Below are 20,152 nucleotides of genomic sequence, written 5' to 3'. Positions count from 1 at the left end.
CAAAGAACCGCGCCCGGCACGGGGCACCACACCAAAGAACTGCGCCCGGCACAGGGTACCAGGCCCAAGAGCTGCGCCCGGCACGGGGCACCAGGCCAAAGAACCGCGCCCGGCACGGGGCACCAGGCCAAAGAACCGCGCCCGGCACGGGGCACCAGGCCCAAGAGCCGCGCCCGGCACGGGGCACCAGGCCAAAGAACTGCGCCCGGCACGGGGCACCAGGCCAAAGAACCGCGCCCGGCACGGGGCACCAGGCCAAAGAACCGCGCCCGGCACGGGGCACCAGGCCCAAGAGCCGCGCCCGGCACGGGGCACCAGGCCAAAGAACCGCGCCCGGCACAGGGTACCAGGCCAAAGAACCGCGCCCGGCATGGGGCACCAGGCCCAAGAGCCGCGCCCGGCACGGGGCACCAGGCCAAAGAACCGCGCCCGGCACGGGGCACCAGGCCAAAGAACCGCGCCCGGCACGGGGCACCAGGCCAAAGAACCGCGCCCGGCACAGGGCACCAGGCCCAAGAGCCGCGCCCGGCACGGGGCACCAGGCCAAAGAACCGCGCCCGGCACAGGGTACCAGGCCAAAGAACCGCGCCCGGCATGGGGCACCAGGCCCAAGAGCCGCGCCCGGCACGGGGCACCAGGCCAAAGAACCGCGCCCGGCACGGGGCACCAGGCCAAAGAACCGCGCCCGGCACGGGGCACCAGGCCAAAGAACCGCGCCCGGCACGGGGCACCAGGCCAAAGAACCGCGCCCGGCACGGGGCACCAGGCCAAAGAACCGCGCCCGGCACGGGGCACCAGGCCCAAGAGCCGCGCCCGGCACGGGGCACCAGGCCAAAGAACCGCGCCCGGCACAGGGTACCAGGCCAAAGAACCGCGCCCGGCATGGGGCACCAGGCCCAAGAGCCGCGCCCGGCACGGGGCACCAGGCCAAAGAACCGCGCCCGGCACGGGGCACCAGGCCAAAGAACCGCGCCCGGCACAGGGTACCAGGCCAAAGAACCGCGCCCGGCATGGGGCACCAGGCCCAAGAGCCGCGCCCGGCACGGGGCACCAGGCCCAAGAACCGCGCCCGGCACGGGGCACCAGGCCAAAGAACCGCGCCCGGCACGGGGCACCAGGCCAAAGAACCGCGCCCGGCACGGGGCACCAGGCCAAAGAACCGCGCCCGGCACGGGGCACCAGGCCAAAGAACCGCGCCCGGCACGGGGCACCAGGCCAAAGAACCGCGCCCGGCACGGGGCACCAGGCCAAAGAACTGCGCCCGGCACGGGGCACCAGGCCAAAGAACTGCGCCCGGCACGGGGCACCAGGCCAAAGAACCGCGCCCGGCACGGGGCACCAGGCCCAAGAGCTGCGCCTAGCAGACCAACCTAGGGGCTCTTGTTTGTGCCCTAAAACTAGCAGATATGGTATGCCCACATCTGGAATACTGTGTACAGATGTGGTCTCCTCACCTCCAAAAAGATATTTTGGCCTTGGAAAGGGTTCAGAAAAGGGCAACTAAAATGATGAGGGGTTTGGAACGGGTCCCATGTGAGGAGAGGCTAAAGAGACTGGGATTTTTCAGTTTAGAAAAGAGGGGACGGAGGGGGGATAGGATAGAGGTCTATAAAATCATGAGTGGTGTGGAGAGGGCGGATAAAGAAAAGTTATTTATTAGTTCCCTAAATAGAAGAACTAGAGGACACCAAATGAAATGAATGGGTAACAGGTTTAAAACTAATAAAAGAAAGTTCTTCTCACAGCGTGTGGTCAACCTGTGGAACTCCTTGCCAGAGGAGGCTGTGAAGGCTAGGACTATAACAGAGCTTAAAGAGAAGCTGGATAATTTCCTGGAGGTTAGGTCCATAAAAGGCTATTAGCCAGGGGATAAAATGGTGTCCTTGGCCTCTGTTTGTCAGAGGCTGGAGAGGGATGGCAGGAGACAAATCGCTTGATCATTGTCTTCGGTCCACCCCCTCTGGGGCACCTGGTGCTGCCACTGTCGGCAGATGGGTCCACAGTAGGGCTGGATGGACCTTTGGTCTGACCCAGCACGGCCGTGCTTATGTGGCTAAAACAGCCCCAGCCCAGTCTATGTGCAGGGTGAGCCATGGCCCTGCTGCCACTTCCCGCTCATGCCCCACTAGTGTCAGTCGCTCTGCCCAGGCTGGGGGCTCGCCCCCCATGGCAGTGGGACACGTCCAGCGGGGGGGAGGCGGGCAGCCCTGGTGGGAGCAGGGGGAAAAGAGGGCAGCCCCAGGGAAGGGAGAGGAGGAAGGCAGCCCCTGGCATGGGGGGCGGGAGAAGAGGGCAGCCCCGGGGGAGGAGGCCATCCCCTGGTGTGGGGAAGAGGGCAGCCCTGGAGGAGGGGGGGAAGAGAGCAGCCCCTGGCATGGGGAAGAGGGCAGCCCCGGGGGAGAGGGGGGAAGAGGGCAGCCCCGGGGGAGGGGAGGGAAAGAGGGCAGCCCCAGGGGAGGAGGGGAGGGAAAGAGGGCAGCCCCGGGGGAGGAGGGGAAAGAGGGCAGCCCCGGAGGAGGGGGGGTAGAGGGCAGCCCCAGGGGAGGGGGGGGTAGAGGGCAGCCCCAGGCATGGGGGGTGGGGAAGAGGGCAGCCCCGGGGGAGGGGAGGGAAAGAGGGCAGCCCCGGGGGAGGGGAGGGAAAGAGGGCAGCCCCGGGGGAGGAGGGGAAAGAGGGCAGCCCCAGAGGAGGGGGGGAAGAGGGCAGCCCCGGGGGAGGGGGGGGTAGAGGGCAGCCCCAGGCATGGGGGGTGGGGAAGAGGGCAGCCCCGGGGGAGAGGGGGGTAGAGGGCAGCCCCAGGCATGGGGGGTGGGGAAGAGGGCAGCCCCGGGGGAGGGGGGGGTAGAGGGCAGCCCCGGGGGAGGCCGGTGCCCAGGCATGGCCCTGCAGGCAGCCCTGTGTGCACACCCACCCCTGGGCTAGCGAGGCTGCCAGGCAGCCCGGGCCCTCCCCTGGCAGCCCCCCTTGCCCACCCCAGCAGTCACCTGGACGAGGCTCCGGCCTGCCGCGGCCCCAGCACCTCACCAGGGCACTGCCCCCCCCCGCCAGCCAGCTGCTGTGTCACAGAGCCCCCCCCTCCCAGCCAATCAGACAGCAGGACGGGGGCCCTTCACCCTGGCCACGCCCACAAAAGGGGCACAGGCCTCAATGGGGGCCTGCTGGGGGGAGGGTGCGACTGACTCTTGGGAGACTCCCTGCAGGGGCAGCTGGGGGCTCTCCCTGGGGGGCTCCGTCACTCCCCAGAGGAGGGGTTGGCCGTGGGGGGGCTCATGGGAAGGGTGGGGGCCTGGTGGCAGGACCAGTCCCATTGGAAACATCCCCAGGTGCAGCCTGGCTCCTGAGGGGGGGAGGAGAAGCTGCCCCCTCGTGATTTGGGGATACTGGGGAGGGGAGCGTGCCCTCCTGCTGGCCCCCAGGAACCAGCCAAGCACCCCAGGAGATCTGCCAGAAGGGAGCCAGCCAGGCCCTGGCCCACGCCCATGGCTGGGGCAGGGGCAGGGATGGGCATTGAGGCTGGGCTGGGCAGGGCGGGGGCAGGGCGCCACGAGGCAGGAGGGCATGCGGGTCCCCTGCCCGTCTCAGGCCAGCCCTGCGACTGCCCAGCACGCTCGGCCTTGCACCCGCGGTGGCGGAGGCTGTGCTGCCCAGCAGGTCCCAGCCCCAGAGGAGGGGGGCGGGGTCAGCCCCACTCCCTCCTTGGCCCCCCACCCCTTGGGCGCAGGGACCTGTCCTGGCCCAGCCCTGTGCCCCCTCCGCCACGTCAGCGCCAGCGCCCCCCTGCGGACCAGCCCAGCCCCACATCGCGTGCAGTGACCGCCTTGCAGCTGGCCGCCCAGGCCCCGTCCCTCGGAGGGCGCCGCAGCAGCCAAGGGGTCGGTGCCGAGCCTGCAGCCAGCCGGAAAAGGCTGCCGAGGCAGCTGGGCCAGGCACTCGCTGCAGCCTCCCCGGCTCCTTCCAGCACTTCCCAAAATAGCCCCGAGCTGACAGCTGGGGGCACCTGCCCGGCTGGGCGGAGTCGGGTAGCCACACCGAGCCTGCGGCACCCCGACTACAGCTCCCAGCATGCACCGCTCCAGCAGCCAGGCCGCACTGCATGCTGGGACCTGCAGCCTCAGTGCCTGCTAAAGATGCCCAGGTGGGCGAGGCAGCGACACGCCCCCACCCCAGCCATGCCAGCCCAGTGCCCCGGCAGCCCCGGGGCTCCATGGGGCAGGGCCTGTCCAGCAATGGCTGCTGGGCGACTGGGCGTTCCCCGGCTTGCCCCTTGTTCCGCGCTGGAGACGGTGGGAACGGGAGAGCTCCAAGTCGGCATCAGACGCGTCCTGCCTCAGGACCCAGCCGGCTCCCCGGTCGGCGCTGGCTGCAGGACTGGAACCGCCCTGGCCGCCGCACCGGTACCTGGGCCGCAGCCGAGCCAACGGGTTGGTTTTCTCCTCCCCCTGCGGCTCCTGGGGAGTCTCCTCTCCCCTCTCGGCTCTGAACGGCAGCATCTCCTCGGGGCCGAGTGTCCTCCCGGGCCTGCCGCTCCGTGCCCAGAGCCTGCTGGGAAGCGCCCTTTAAACGGGCCAAAGTCTCGCCAGCGCCCACGCCCCTGCGGAGTCTCATGCTCCCGGCTGTCGTCCTCACAGCCCCAGCTCCCGGCGGCTCCGGCCTCTTCCTTCCAGAGAAATGCCGCAGCAGCCTCGGGCACGTGCCGAACCATGACCCCAGGACAAGCAGCCGGCAGGTCCAGGCTGCGGCAGGAGCTCACGAGTCAAAACCCATCTCAGGACCCATGTGGGACGGGCCAAAAGCGCCACTCGCTCCCGCCGGAGGCAGCGTCTCGGCGAGGGGGGCGAGGTGACCCCCGGCCGCCCCAGGCTGGGCAGACATGCTCCTAGGCCTGGCCTGGCCGGACGTTTCCCCTGCTCCACGAAGGGAAGCGGCGGAAAGGGCCCTCGCTTTGCTTCGTTCTCTGCAGGAGCGCGGCGCAGGCCGCAAGGGCCAAGGGCGGTGACCGGTTCCGTTCCTTCCACAGCTCGTTTCTCAGGGATCATCTGCAAACCCCCAAAGCCTCCAGCACCGGCTGCCCCACCAGCCCCTGGAAGCTCGGTTCAGGTTGCCCCCCCGCCGGGCGGACACCAATGTGGGATGGATGGGAGGCGCCGCTCCGCCCTAGGGAACAGTGGGGACTCGAGCAGGTGCGGGGGGGGGGTCTAGGCTTGCAAGGGGCAGGTTATTTTGGGCAGGGGGGCTCACGGGCGCAGCTATTTCCACTCCGCCAGCTGCCCCGGCAGTAGCTGTGCTATTTATTTTTAGCCCCCCAAGCACGCTTGGCACTTGTGCCCCGGCGTGTACAGCCCAGCTGGCCTGCAGCAAGCGGCGGGGTCGAGCCGCGCTCGGGGGGCTGCACAGAGCCTGGCAGCCCCGACCCAGACTAGACGGCCGGCTGCTACGCCCATGGGCAGCCCCGTAAGACGAGGGGTTGGGGCTGGTCGTGCAGCGTCGGACAGGACTTGGCGGCGGGTGTCCGGTGTGACCGCCGAGGCCAGAGGCGAGACCAGCAGCGCACGTGAAAACCCACCGGCTGCGGCCAGGGCGCGTCCCTGCTCCATAGCCAGAGCGGGGCGAGCCCGGGGCAGGGCGACGGCCTTGCGTGTCCCACGGGTGGTCGTGCGGGGGGGGGGGGAGGCGCATGACAAGCCATGGCTTTCCGGCGGGGACGTCTGGTGATGACTTGCATGATCAGAGCCGGGCCAGAGCCGGGCCAGGCTCCCCAGCCCCTGGGGAGCAGCAGTGGGAAACGCACGGCATGCGGGCTGCACCGCATTTCAAGAAAGATGTGGAGAAACCGGAGAGGGCCCAGGGATGCTGAAAGGTCTGGAGAACATGGGCTAGGAGGGAAGACTGAGGGAACTGGGCTGGTTTAGTTTGCAAAGGAGCAGGCTGAGAGGGGACAGGCGAGCGGTTTTCAAGTATCTAAGAGGGTGTCACAAGGGGGGGTTGTTCTCCTTGGCCTCTGATGAGCTGTGGGTGCCCGTGTTCCCACCTGCGGATTCGCAGGGCTCAGCGGCTGGCGCACGGCCTAACGGGGCACAGCCCCGCTCCCTTGGCAGGGTTTAGCGGTGACATCCCGCCGTCACGCCACAAGCCGGCTCTGCCCAGGCGTGCTCTGTGCCACCCGTGGGACACGCAAGGCCGTCGCCCCGCCCCAGGCTCGCCCCGCTCTGGCTATGGAGCAGGGACACGCCCTGGCCGCAGCCGGTGGGTTTTCACGTGTGCTGCTGGTCTCGCCTCTGGCCTCGGCGGTCACACCGGACACCCGCCGCCAAGTCCTGTCTGGCGCTGCACGACCAGCCCCAACCCCTCGTCTTACGGGGCTGCTGTCCTGCCACGGCGACGAGCGCCTCTCCAAGCCCCATTTCCTGCTCCCCACGCGGGAGCCCGTGCGCTGAGGCCCATGGGACGCTCGGAGCAGGGCAGCGGCGGCTGTGGGCACTGGGAGCCAAGAACGAGCTGGGGCTACACCAGCCGCCTCGTCGCCGCCCACCTCGGCAGGTCCCCGGGCTTCCATTTGCGCCAGGCGACGCTGCCCTGAAACAAATGGACTCGTGTGTCGTCCACAACTGGAGTCGTCAACAATGGAGTCGGCTCTCAGCCCCCCTGCGCTCAGCTCCCCGGCCCGAGCCTGCTGCGGCGCCTTCTCAGCCGCCCGGCCCCTCCAACCTTCCAGCATCGTTTTAACAGGCGGCGCCCAGAAGTGGACTCTGTATTCCAGCCGCAGGGAACCCCTCCCCGCATCGACGCACCAGGGCTCGCACTAGCCCTCCCTGGCCACACCAGGGGCTTGTCACTGCTCCCCGGGGGGCCCTGCTGGCATCTCTCCGCACTGGGCTGGGCTGGAAAGGGCCGTTTACCCAGCAACGCAGCTCGCTCGGGAAGTCTGCCCTGCCCCCCGGTCACTCCACCAGCTGTGTCGCCCAGCAGGAACCGTGTCTTTCCACAGACACGGAACATTTCAACATTTCTGCTTTTTCTGCTTCATTAACAATTTAAACATGTCTAGGCACCATCTAAGTCCTGGAGCAGACAGCCCTGGAGCCCCCAGGGGAGAGGCAAGTCTTGATTTAGGACGGGGTGAGGGACCTTTTCGGGGTCGGGGGCTGCTGACTGTCACGTTACTGCATTTTAGGGGAAGCAGCCAAATCAGTGCTGCACCCGGGGGGGGGGGTGCCCCAAAGTCTGTAGCAAGGGGGCCAGGGGAGGCTCTGTTCTACTGACTCTGTGTCTGCTACTCCTGTACCTGTGTGCGTGTGTGAGAGGTGAGGGGTGTGGGCTCTGGGCCGGTGCCGGGAGTGTTCTCGGCCTGAGATTGCCTGCTGTAAAGAAGGGTTGTTCAGTCAACGGCTGTGCTAACTAGCAGGCCCCCAGGGCGCCCAATACACACCTGGGGGCTGCACCTGGAAACCTGCAGACCAGTCAGTATCTAATGGCTGCTGGCAGGGGACACAGGGCTCGGTCACTGGGCCACATGACCCGCTCCAGCTTGGAAAGTACCAGGAATGGCTATAAAATGCCATGAGGCGGACTCCACCTGAGGACAGCGAGCCGGGAAGGATGGCTGACTCACAGGATGTGCACCAGAGGCTTTTAAGCCGGCAGTTTGTAACATCTCTGCTAAGAACCTGCACTGAGAACTGGGAGATTCGGTGCATGTGACGTATTCTCCTTAACCTCACTCTCAGCCTTTTCTTTCTTTTATTAATAAACCGTTAGATTGGAGAGTCTAAAGGACTGGCCCGGCGTGGTCCTGTGGGGAAGATCCAAAGTGTAAAGTGACCTGGGATCTGTGGCTGGATCTTTGGGACCAGAAGAACCCGTTGGGGGTAGGTGAGATCGGGTCCTATAACCCCTCACCTGTGTTAGGCCTGGGGCTGATTGGGGCACAGAGCGAGCTGGGGTGTCTGAGGGGTTTTGCTCAAGAGGCTTCCTGCCGGCCAGTTTGGCAGCTGAGGCGCTTGGTGTGACTGGTTTGTGGCCTGTTTGGAGAGGTCCCCCCAGTCTGGGGCTGTAAGCAGCCCTGGTTTTGAGCAATTCGCCCTGAGCGGACGCCCCCAGCGGTGCCCAGACCCGGCCTGGCCCGTCACAGTGGCGTAGTCAGCAGGATCCACAGAACTTGGTCAATTGAGCTTTGGACCAGGGCCCCACGCTGGCTACATTGGATTTTTGGAGTTGAGAGTTCGTTTGGTTAAAGAGCCGCTGCGATGAGTCAGCGACCGTGACAGTCTGGACAGAGAGGCTCTGAAAACGTGGTGCTTGGCGAAAGGCATTGCCTTCAGCGAGAGAGCTTCTCGGGAACAACTGAGATGGTTGGTGGCTGCAGAAGAAACGAGAGTGCAGCTTAGACATAAACAAGAACTGGAGGAATTTGGTCTGCCAGCTGAGCAGAGAAGGGCTGAGGCATGAAGAGAAGCCGCTGAGAGAAGGCCCAAGCTGGAGTGAGAACGTGCAGAGAGGATGGCAGAGTCGGACGAGCAAGGAGAGAGCTGCCAGACTTGAACTTCGGCTTAAGAGAAGAGAAGAACAAAAGAGACCGGATGTCACGTTATTGGACTGGGAGGGGAGCAGCCGGGTCACTGCTGCACCTGTGGGGGGTGTTCGCCCCAAAAGTGGTACAAGGGGGCCGTGTGAGGTGTCAAACAGAAGCGTAAATTCTACTGATTCTGTATCTGCCCTTCACATCTCTGTGTAATGTCTGGGTGTGGAGTTAGGAATCTGTTCTCTGGATGGAAACTGGGAGTTTCTCTATAAGTGGTTGAGCAATGGGCTCGGCCTATGGACATGCTAATTAGCGAGGCTCCAGGGACAATAGGTCTCAGTACCTGAGACCCACCTATGAAGGAATCTAGGTGCCTAGTCAGAGACCACATGACCGTCTCCAGCTTGGAAGAAGCCAGGAAGGAGGTAGAAATAGGCCATGTGGCCGACTCCATTTAGGTCTCCAGATCTGCTCCTGACCCCAGATGCGGCCTTGCAGGGATTCATGAGCCGGGAAGAACTGTGGACCCATCCGGACATAGGATGTGCACCAAGGACTTTTAAGCCAGCAGCTGTAACATCTCTGCTGCGAGCCTGCATCGAGAACTGGGAGATTCAATGCTCGTAATGTGTGATACTTTAACAACAACCTCACTCTCCTGCTTTTCTTTCTTGTAGTAATAAACCCTTAGTTGTTAGATGCTAAAGGATTGGCTCAGCGTGATTTGTGGGTAAGGTCCAGAGGGTAAATTGACCAGGGATCTGCAGCTGGTTTCTTGGAACCGGACAGGACTTGTTCGGGGTAGGTGGGATTGGGTGCTAGGACCCCCCACCTGTGTATAGGCCCGGGGCCATCTGGGGCACGGATATTGCTGGGGTGTTGGAGGGGTTTTGCTCGTGAGGCTTCAGGCAGGTTGCTGAAGCGCTCGGTGGGACTGGTGTGTGGCCTGTTTGGGAAGGTCTCCAGTCGGGGGGCTGTAAGGAGCCCCGGATTTGAGCAATTCGCCCTGAGCGGAGGCCCTCAGCTGTGCCCAGACACGGCCCGGTCCGTCGCACCGTATCCTCCTGGGAGTTCGATACGTAACTGTGTGGGTATGCGGTGTGACTATGACATGGCTGATGTCTTAACCCAGCCTCAAAGCATGTAGGGATGTGACTCCTCTGTGTTACCTGTAGCTCACAGGGAGGTTTGGGAAGGGGACGCATGTGTCTGGGGCTAGTGAGTCCTACTGTAACCAAGGGGAAAGTGTCTCTCCCTGTCTGTCTGAGGCAGGTGGCTGTCTGTGCAGGGGGCAGAGGCCTGGGAGTGAGGGATCCAAGGGCCTGTCTGATGCCTCAGAGGTGAGGCTGGAATCAGAAGCGGGGCAGGGAGGGCCCAGGGGTTGGGACAGTGCTTCCCTGGGGCAGGCTGCAGGGGATGCCAGGGGGAATTCCTAGCTGAGGAACAAGATCAGGCTCTGGAGGGAGATGGGTTGTTGGCCGGTGATGCTTGTGAAACTGCACTTGCCCACGCGGGAGGGGAGTCGTGCGAGGAGCAGTGTGAGCAGCCGTGTGTGGAAATGGAGTTTGGCTGCTGAGCGTGACAGGGCCTTGCTTGGGGGAGATCAGGAGAAAGCTCGGCCTGTAAGGGGCAGCAGTTCATTTCGTGAGACACCCATTCCCGTGCCTGATGGGCGCCAATTATGCCCACAGCTACTGGCTGGTAGGCCTAGCGTCAGCAGCGGGCCCGCCCCAGAGCCACGAGCAGAACCCTCACGCGGATGAGCGTGAGGTCAAGGAAAACGCCACGGGCGCTGCAAGGGGAGTCCTGCCTCCTCCAGCGGCCAGGATTCTGAGGCAGCCAGCCGGGCAGGGCAGGCAGCCAGCCAGCCAGCGGGGCAGGGCGCGTGGATCCCAGACAGCCTTTGGCGAGGTGGAACTTTCCGCAGCTTGACTGCGAGCGCTGGGTGGGTCTGGGCCCCCTGCATGCAGCTCTGGGACGCAGAGGGATGCTCCCACACACAGGTGTCCAGGTTGCCCTGCCTGGCTGGGCCCCAGCCCCTATCAACAGAGCCGCTGGGAAGACAGCAGCAAACTCTGCCACCAGGACACTGACACCTCGTGAAGTCATTCTGCCGCTCTACTCTGCACTAGTTAGGCCTCAGCTGGAGTACTGTGTCCAGTTCTGGGCGCCACATTTCAAGAAAGATGTGGAGAAATTGGAAAGGGTCCAGAGAAGAGCGACAAGAATGATTAAAGGTCTAGAGAACATGACCTATGAAGCCAGGCTTCATGAACTGGGCTTGTTTAGTTTGGAAAAAAGAAGATTAAGGGGGGACATGAGAGCGGTTTTCAAATATCTAAAAGGGTGTCACAAGGAGGAAGGAGAAAATTTGTTCCTCTTGGTTTCTGAGGACAGGACAAGGAGTAATGGGCTTAAAGTGCAGCAGGGGAGGTTTAGATTGGACATTAGGAAAAAATTCCTAACTGTCAGGGTGGTCAAATATTGGAATAAATTGCCAAGGGAGGTGGTGGAATCTCCCTCTCTGGAGATATTTAAGAACAGGTTAGATAGACATCTGTCAGGGATGGTGTAGACGGAGCTTGGTCCTACCTTGAGGGCGGGGGGCTGGACTCGATGACCTCTCGAGGTCCCTTCCAGTCCTATTATTCTATGATTCTATGATCCCCAGAGGGACAGGGCTTTCCCCAGCTCTCTGCAGGGAAACTGAGGCCAGGTCTGCCCTAGAGCTAGAAGGTCGGGGTGGGGCACACAAATCCAGCTACACCACTGAGTTGACCTACCTTAAGCTGAGCTTGGCGGTGGGAGGCCAACAGGAGCAAACTTTCCCATCGGCTGCCAGGAGTCCCAGCGCACAGCCACCCTCAGTGTTCGATTTAGTGGGTCTTAACTAGGCCTGCTAAATCGAACGCCAGAAGATCGATCTCCAGCGCAGTAAGTATGGGCGTGGCCTAAGCAGCACCCCCAGCTGAGAAGAGAGGCTGGCAGGTGTGTTTGGGGGTGGGGGAGAATAGGTGCCGGGAAGGAATGGGGGCTCCCACCTGGAGTCTGTCCAAGGGGTCAGGCAGACAGAGCTTGTACCAAGGGGTATTACAGCCGGGCTGGGCGCTGGCTGCCCGGGCTGGACCCTTCACTTCCCTGGGCCAGCCCGGGGCTGACCTCCCTGGCTGTGGCAGAGCCCTGACCTGAGGTCTCCCCTCCCGCAGGGGCCTCTGGGCTCAGCCCAGCCTCTCACACTTCCCTTATCTATTTGCCACACTCGATTACTAGCTACCTTTGCACTGCGACCTTCGCTCCCCCCGCCCCCTTCCCGTGGGCCGGCGCAGGTGACTTCACGCAGCACCGACGTTTCACTCTCGGTTCCCAGCTACACGTTTGCTAGGCCTCCGTTCTGCTCCCCTCGCTACGCACAAGTCCCTGTCTTACTGGCCAGGCCGGGATCACATCACCTGCCTCTGGCCAGTTACCTCCTGGCAGGAAAGGTCCCCGCCAACGGCTCAAAACGCCACCTGCACGCAGCCCCCACTGACCCCCAGGGCTATGACACAAGGGGACGGGGAATCGGCTCCCGGGGAGTTCACGGCTGAGCCGACAGCGCTGGGGAAACGGAGGGTTCAGCGCGCCTGCCAGGAACGCAGCCCACCAGCTGGGACGAGGCGCCTGCGGGGGTCCGGTTTGCACAAGCTTGCCACTCCCCTCCCTCCGGACGCACCCGCCCCGCCGTGCCCCCTTCGTCCTGGGCTTCTGCCTGGCACGAGGGGCCGTCCCCCCATAACAGTCCCTGATCCCCAGCCCAGCTGATCCGTGCACTGTGCTGCGGCACGGTGCCGAGGGCAGGCTCTTACCGCGTGACACCGCACAGCGCACCCTGCGCCTGGGACAGCACAGCTCTCTTGCCCGGTTCCCCGGCCACCGGGCAGCCTCTCCCTGTACGCTGGCGTCAGCCGCCTCGCTCCCAGGAGGGGTGCTCTTCACAGCCCTGGGCAACGCCAGGCGGCAGGGCAGCGCAGTCTGAGCTCACCTCGGCCGGCGCTTCCCTCGGGCGCAGGGGAGAGGGGGAGCCGGTGCCACGCCCCACGTCACAGCTCCCTCGGGCGCAGGGGAGAGGGGGAGCCGGCGCCACGCCCCACGTCAGCTCCCTCGGGCGCAGGGGAGAGGAGGAGCCGGTGCCACGCCCCACGTCACAGCTCCCTCGGGCGCAGGGGAGAGGGGGAGCCGGCGCCACGCCCCACGTCAGCTCCCTCGGGCGCAGGGGAGAGGGGGAGCCGGCGCCACGCCCCACGTCACAGCTCCCTCGGGCGCAGGGGAGAGGGGGAGCCGGCACCGCGCCCCACGTCACAGCTCCCTCGGGCGCAGGGGAGAGGGGGAGCCGGCGCCACGCCCCACGTCACAGCTCCCTCGGGCGCAGGGGAGAGGGGGAGACAGCACCGCGCCCCACGTCACAGCTCCCTCGGGCGCAGGGGAGAGGGGAAGACAGCACCGCGCCCCACGTCACAGCTCCCTCGGGCGCAGGGGAGAGGGGGAGACGGCACCGCGCCCCACGTCACAGCTCCCTCGGGCGCAGGGGAGAGGGGGAGCCGGCGCCACGCCCCACGTCACAGCTCCCTCGGGCGCAGGGGAGAGGGGGAGACGGCACCGCGCCCCACGTCACAGCTCCCTCGGGCGCAGGGGAGAGGGGGAGACGGCACCGCGCCCCACGTCACAGCTCCCTCGGGCGCAGGGGAGAGGGGGAGACGGCACCGCGCCCCACGTCACAGCTCCCTCGGGCGCAGGGGAGAGGGGGAGACGGCACCGCGCCCCACGTCACAGCTCCCTCGGGCGCAGGGGAGAGGGGGAGCCGGCACCGCGCCCCACGTCACAGCTCCCTCGGGCGCAGGGGAGAGGGGGAGCCGGCGCCACGCCCCACGTCACAGCTCCCTCGGGCGCAGGGGAGAGGGGGAGCCGGCGCCACGCCCCACGTCACAGCTCCCTCGGGCGCAGGGGAGAGGGGGAGCCGGCGCCACGCCCCACGTCACAGCTCCCTCGGGCGCAGGGGAGAGGGGGAGCCGGCGCCGCGCCCCACGTCACAGCTCCCTCGGGCGCAGGGGAGAGGGGGAGCCGGCGCCACGCCCCACGTCACAGCTCCCTCGGGCGCAGGGGAGAGGGGGAGCCGGCGCCACGCCCCACGTCACAGCTCCCTCGGGCGCAGGGGAGAGGGGGAGACGGCACCGCGCCCCACGTCACAGCTCCCTCGGGCGCAGGGGAGAGGGGGAGACGGCACCGCGCCCCACGTCACAGCTCCCTCGGGCGCAGGGGAGAGGGGGAGACGGCACCGCGCCCCACGTCACAGCTCCCTCGGGCGCAGGGGAGAGGGGGAGACGGCACCGCGCCCCACGTCACAGCTCCCTCGGGCGCAGGGGAGGGGGGAGACGGCACCGCGCCCCACGTCACAGCTCGCGCAGGAGCGACCCGACAGCCGGCCTCCTTTGATCCGCGCGGCGCCAGTCACGCGGCTCAGGCACTTGCCAGGGAGCTGGAGCTGTGGGGAAGCTCTGCGCAAATACACAAGCCCCTCCAGAGCCAGACTCCGCGAGTCACCAGCAAGGCTCTGGGAGCGCCCCATCCCCTCCAGGAGCCCACCCAGCCCTGCCTGCGGGGCTTCTCCTGCCCCCCGGCTCACCCAGACTCAGCGCTTGCTGGAGTCGCTCCAGGCAGGGCCGCCCGGGTGCCTGCAGCCAGGCTGCTGGGCTTAGCAGGCTACCCCGCCGCCCATCCTGGCAGGGCACAGGCGGGAAGGAACCTCCAGCCACCCCCTCCTCCTGAGCGCCGGGCCTGAGCCAGCCGGGCAGCGTCGCGACGTCCAAACGCTGGCGCGGGTCCCAGCCAGGCCTCGCTCCCGCAGGCTAGCTCTCCGGGCCGGCAGCCGCTGCTTTGCGACGCGGGGCCAGCGCCGTCGGCAGCACGGGAACCCGGCTGAGCACGTCCGCCCCCTGGCGCCGGCGCCGATCTGTCTGCCTCAGCCCGCGCGGACGGGCCCCAGCCGCTCTCAGGTTAGCCAGCGGCAGCCACGCGCCTTCTTAGCGCTTCCACGGCCAGTCGATAAAACCAGCTCCCCGCGCAGGCCGGCTACCAGCCGCCACCGCCCCACTGATACAGCCCGGTCCATGGGGTCCGCGGGGAGCTCCTCACGGGCACCAGCTCCTGCTCCCCCGCTCTGCTGCCTCAAACAGGCGGCGGGAGGGGGGGATCCAAGTCAAGCCCGGGGCAGTCAGTGGAAGAGCAGCGACTGAGGCAGCAGCTAGCTCCGCCGCCCCGCATGGCTAGGAGCACGGGGCCCACAGCTGTGCACAGACCCCTCTGCTCCAGCGCAGGGCAGGCAGCCCGCAAGGGCTCTGCACTGCCGGCAAGGCAGCCATCTGGGGAAGGGACCAGCCGCCGAGGAATCCTGCCGGCCAGCCCGGCTGGGCACTTGCTACGAGACGGCCCAGGAGCCGCCAGGCCACACCCTCAGCACCGTGCCCAGGCGCAGGCGAGCCCCCGGCAGGGCTGCAGAGTCGGGGGGGCGGCAGGGCGCCGGGGAATTCCTGGGGCTCCCGCCTTTTCACTCCCCATCCGGGGCACTCTGGTGGGGCAGGAATGGAACCTGGGGCAGGTGCAGCAACCGGCCACGCGCAGCCCCGACCCGGCCACCCACCACCGGGCCGCGCCGCTGACAGCTCAGCGAGACGCCAGACACGGGCGAGCGACGGGCGCCGAGCGCACTCGGGCAGCAGCCGGAGCACACAGCCCGGGCGGGGGGGCGGGGGGGAGAGCGGAGGCAGCTGGGGCTTGTGGTAGGGCCAACGGCAGGCACGGCGTGGCTGTAACGCCCGCTCCGAGCGGGGACCTCAACCCCCCCCGGCCGCGCCCGCTCCGAGCGGGGACCTCAACCCCCCCCGGCCGCGCCCGCTCCGAGCAGAACCTCATCCCTCCCCGGCCGTGCCCACTCCGAGCAGAACCTCAACCCCCCCCGGCCGTGCCCGCTCCGAGCAGAACCTCAACCCCCCCCCCGGCCGTGCCCGCTCCGAGCAGAACCTCAACCCCCCCCCCCCCGGCCGTGCCCGCTCCGAGCAGAACCTCAACCGCCCCCCCGGCCGCGCCCGCTCCGAGCAGAACCTCAACCGCCCCCCCGGCCGTGCCCGCTCCGAGCAGAACCTCAACCGCCCCCCCGGCCGTGCCCGCTCCGAGCGGAACCTCAACCCCCCCGGCTGCGCCCGCTCCGAGCGGAACCTCAACCCCCCCCGGCCGTGCCCGCTCCGAGCGGAACCTCAAACACCCCCCCGGCCGCGCCCGCTCCAAGCGGAACCTCAAACACCCCCCCGGCCGCGCCCGCTCCGAGCGGAACCTCAACCCCCCCCCGGCCGCGCCCGCTCCGAGCGGAACCTCAACCCCCCCCCGGCCGTGCCCGCTCCGAGCGGAACCTCAACCCCCCCGGCCGCGCCCGCTCCGAGCGGAACCTCAACCCCCCCGGCCGCGCCCGCTCCGAGCGGAACCTCAACCCCCCCGGCCGCGCCCGCTCCGAGCGGAACCTCAACCCCCCCGGACGCGCCCGCTCCGAGCAGAACCTCAACCCCCCCCGGCCGCGCCCGCTCCGAGCGGAACCTCAAACACCCCCCCGGCCGCGCCCGCTCCGAGCGGAACCTGAAACACCCCCCCGGCCGCGCCCGCTCCGAGCGGAACCTCAAACACCCCCCCGGCCGCGCCCGCTCCGAGCAGAACCTCAACCCCCCCGGCCGTGCCCGCTCCGAGCGGAACCTCAACCCCCCCGGCCGTGCCCGCTCCGAGCGGAACCTCAATCCCCCCGGCCGTGCCCGCTCCGAGCGGAACCTCAAACACCCCCCCGGCCGCGCCCGCTCCGAGCAGAACCTCAACCCCCCCGGCCGTGCCCGCTCCGAGCGGAACCTCAACCCCCCCGGCCGTGCCCGCTCCGAGCGGAACCTCAACCCCCCCGGCCGTGCCCGCTCCGAGCGGAACCTCAACCCCCCCGGCCGTGCCCGCTCCGAGCAGAACCTCAATCCCCCCGGCCGCGCCCGCTCCGAGCAGAACCTCAACCCCCCCCGGCCGCGCCCGCTCCGAGCAGAATCTCAAACACCCCCCCGGCTGCGCCCGCTCCAAGCAGAACCTCAACCCCCCCGGCCGTGCCCGCTCCGAGCAGAACCTCAACCCCCCCGGCCGCGCCCGCTCCGAGCAGAACCTCAACCCCCCCGGCCGTGCCCGCTCCGAGCAGAACCTCAAACACCCCCCCGGCCGTGCCCGCTCCGAGCAGAACCTCAACCCCCCCGGCCGCGCCCGCTCCGAGCAGAACCTCAACCCCCCCGGCCGTGCCCGCTCCGAGCAGAACCTCAACCCCCCCGGCCGCGCCCGCTCCGAGCGGAACCTCAAACATCCCCCCGGCCGTGCCCGCTCTGAGCGGAACCTCAAACACCCCCCCGGCCGCGCCCGCTCCGAGCGGAACCTCAAACACCCCCCCGGCCGCGCCCGCTCCGAGCGGAACCTCAAACACCCCCCCGGCCGTGCCCGCTCCGAGCGGAACCTCAACCCCCCCGGCCGTGCCCGCTCCGAGCGGAACCTCAAACACCCCCCCGGCCGCGCCCGCTCCGAGCGGAACCTCAAACACCCCCCCGGCCGCGCCCGCTCCGAGCGGAACCTCAAACACCCCCCCGGCCGCGCCCGCTCCGAGCGGGAACCCCAGGGCCCTGCTGCTCCGGCCCAAGGACGGAAACGGGCGCCGCTACTGGAACAAGCTCTGCACCCATGACCGGCGTGGGCGTCTGAAAGCCCCGTGCCCGTTCTAGCGCAGGCCGGGCCGTGATGCCCTCCTCCGGGGCCCAGCGCGGGACCTGGCACGCGAGGCTAGGCGGGGAAGCCCACGCGCTCGCCGTCACGGGACAAGTGCACTTGGCTAGAGACAGGCCGGGCCCTGCTCCGTGCTCCGCACTGGGGGTCTGCGCGCGCCCAGGCTGAGCCAGCGAGTCGGCAGCGCTGGAGCCGGGTCAGCCCCGGGCTCGGAGGGGCGGCGGGAGAGGTACGAGCTGGCGAGAGCAGGTCCCGAGCGGCCGGCAGGCTCTTCAGCAGCACTGGGACAGGCCTCTCCCGGCAGCCCTCCCCCCAGCTCCTCGAGGGCCCAGGCGGAATTTCTCATTCCTCACACCCCCCGGTGCCCTTCGGCAGTGCTCCCGTGCGAGGGGCTGCTCCGCACGGCCCGGTGTGCGCTAGAGGCGCCGGGCTCCGTGCACGAGCAGGCAGCCAGAGGGACTCCAGACAGCGGCAGGGGCGCACGCGCAGGAGCCAAGTGCCCGGCTAACGGCTGCCGGTGTTTCAGGCAAGCCGGCTGCCTGGGAGCGAGAGGCTTTGTGGGGACACTGGCTCCCCACAGCAAGCAGGGCTCCCTGAGACACCGCCCAGCACCCCCGAGCCGGGCCACGGCTAGCGGCCTGCACAGTCTCCCACGGGGGCTGCAAGGCCCCGCTGAATGAATCAGCCGGTTCAACTGGACCTTTCCCTGAGCAAAGGGGCCGGCTGGAGCCCTGCGGCCGCGGAGCAGCCCCTGGCCCACAAGGCTGCACCCGCCCCCTCTTGGGAACTGCAGCCAATAAGCAACGGGGACGGTAAAACGTCCGTATTCAGGCGGCCAGGCAACCGCTGCCCCGGGGGCGGGGGGGGCACCTGGGGAGGGGGCTGCCGGGAACCGTGACGGACGGCCCAGGCTCCCGGCTTAACCGCTCACACCGCCACATCCGCACGAGCACCGAGCAGGCAGAGTAACCCGCAGCCAGCCACCCCCGCGAGGCAGGCCCAGGCATCTCACACCCGGCATCCCTCCGCCCAGCCAGGTGCCAAGAACCAGCGTCAGAGGCTGACACCCAGACTGCCTCCCGAGCCAGGGCCTGCCACTTGCGCAACAACCGGATGTTTCCCAAAGCAGCCAGTGTGCTCGGGGCCTGGTCCGGCAGGGGGCTCGGTCCGGCAGGGGGCTCGGGGCTCGGTCCGGCAGGGGGCTCGGTCCGGCAGGGGGCTCGGTCCGGCAGGGGGCTCGGGGCTTGGTCCGGCAGGGGGCTCGGTCCGGCAGGGGGCTCGGGGCTCGGTCCGGCAGGGGGCTCGGTCCGGCAGGGGGCTCGGTCCGGCAGGGGGCTCGGGGCTTGGTCCGGCAGGGGGCTCGGTCCGGCACGGGGCTCGGGGCCTGGTCCGGCACGGGGCTCGGTCCGGCAGGGGGCTCGGGGCTTGGTCCGGCAGGGGGCTCGGTCCGGCAGGGGGCTCGGGGCTTGGTCCGGCACGGGGCTCGGTCCGGCAGGGGGCTCGGGGCTCGGTCCGGCATGGGGCTCGGGGCTCGGTCCGGCACGGGGCTCGGGGCTCGGTCCGGCACGGGGCTCGGGGCTCGGTCCGGCACGGGGCTCGGGGCTCGGTCCGGCAGGGGGCTCGGTCCGGCAGGGGGCTCGGGGCTCGGTCCGGCAGGGGGCTCGGGGCCTGGTCCGGCAGGGGGCTCGGTCCGACACGGGGCTCGGGGCTCGGTCCGGCAGGGGATTCGGGGCTCGGTCCGACACGGGGCTCAGGGCTCGGTCCGGCAGGGGACTCGGTCCGGCACGGGGCTCGGGGCTCGGTCCGGCAGGGGACTCGGTCCGACACGGGGCTCAGGGCTCGGTCCGGCAGGGGACTCGGTCCGGCACGGGGCTCAGGGCTCGGTCCGGCAGGGGACTCGGTCCGGCACGGGGCTCAGGGCTCGGTCCGGCAGGGGACTCGGTCCGGCACGGGGCTCAGGGCTCGGTCCGGCATGGGGCTCGGTCCGGCACGGGGCTCAGGGCTCGGTCCGGCATGGGGCTCGGTCCGGCACGGGGCTCAGGGCTCGGTCCGGCAGGGGACTCGGTCCGGCACGGGGCTCAGGGCTCGGTCCGGCAGGGGACTCGGTCCGGCACGGGGCTCAGGGCTCGGTCCGGCAGGGGACTCGGTCCGGCACGGGGCTCAGGGCTCGGTCCGGCATGGGGCTCGGTCCGGCACGGGGCTCAGGGCTCGGTCCGGCATGGGGCTCGGTCCGGCACGGGGCTCAGGGCTCGGTCCGGCAGGGGACTCGGTCCGGCACGGGGCTCAGGGCTCGGTCCGGCATGGGGCTCGGTCCGGCACGGGGCTCAGGGCTCGGTCCGGCATGGGGCTCGGTCCGGCACGGGGCTCAGGGCTCGGTCCGGCAGGGGGCTCGGTCCGGCACGGGGCTCAGGGCTCGGTCCGGCAGGGGACTCGGTCCGGCAGGGGATTCGGGGCTCGGTCCGGCATGGGGCTCGGTCCGGCACGGGGCTCGGGGCCTGGTCCGGCACGGGGCTCGGGGCTCAGTCCGGCAGGGGGCTCGGTCCGGCAGGGGGCTCGGTCCGGCTCGGGGCTCGGTCCGGCAGGGGGCTCGGTCCGGCAGGGGGCTTGGGGCCCAGTCCGGCAGGGGGCTCGGGGCCCGGTCCAGCGGGGGGCTCGGGGCCCGGTCCAGCAGGGGGCTCGGTCCGGCGGGAGGCTTGGGGCTCGGTCCAGCGGGGGGCTCCCTGCTTGGGCCGGGCTGGAGAGACTGAGCTACCACCACTGCCAGGAGCACAGTGTGGGGCTCCACAGGGTTCCGGGGGCCCAGCCAAGCTGGATCCTGCC

At 68.6% G+C, this 20,152-nt stretch overlaps 1 protein-coding gene across 3 annotated transcripts in view; it reads right to left on the bottom strand.

Annotated features, from left to right (window-relative positions):
• Positions 1 to 20,152, bottom strand: part of MAPRE3 (microtubule associated protein RP/EB family member 3) — a 64,070-nt gene that overhangs the window by 25,650 nt on the left and 18,268 nt on the right. Inside the window, exon 1 of one of the 3 annotated variants that reach the window (XM_075914578.1) lies at positions 2,985 to 3,069. The exons of the other annotated variants lie outside the window; for them this stretch is intronic. The gene's annotated coding sequence lies outside the window, so the exon portion shown is untranslated. Of the gene's footprint in view, positions 1 to 2,984; positions 3,070 to 20,152 lie in introns of those variants that run through there. 3 annotated transcript variants of the gene reach the window in all.

The sequence above is a fragment of the Pelodiscus sinensis genome, unplaced genomic scaffold, assembly GCF_049634645.1.
Source record: "Pelodiscus sinensis isolate JC-2024 unplaced genomic scaffold, ASM4963464v1 ctg104, whole genome shotgun sequence".
NCBI lineage: Eukaryota > Metazoa > Chordata > Testudines > Trionychidae > Pelodiscus > Pelodiscus sinensis.
This window is presented reverse-complemented; position numbering and strand designations above follow the sequence as displayed.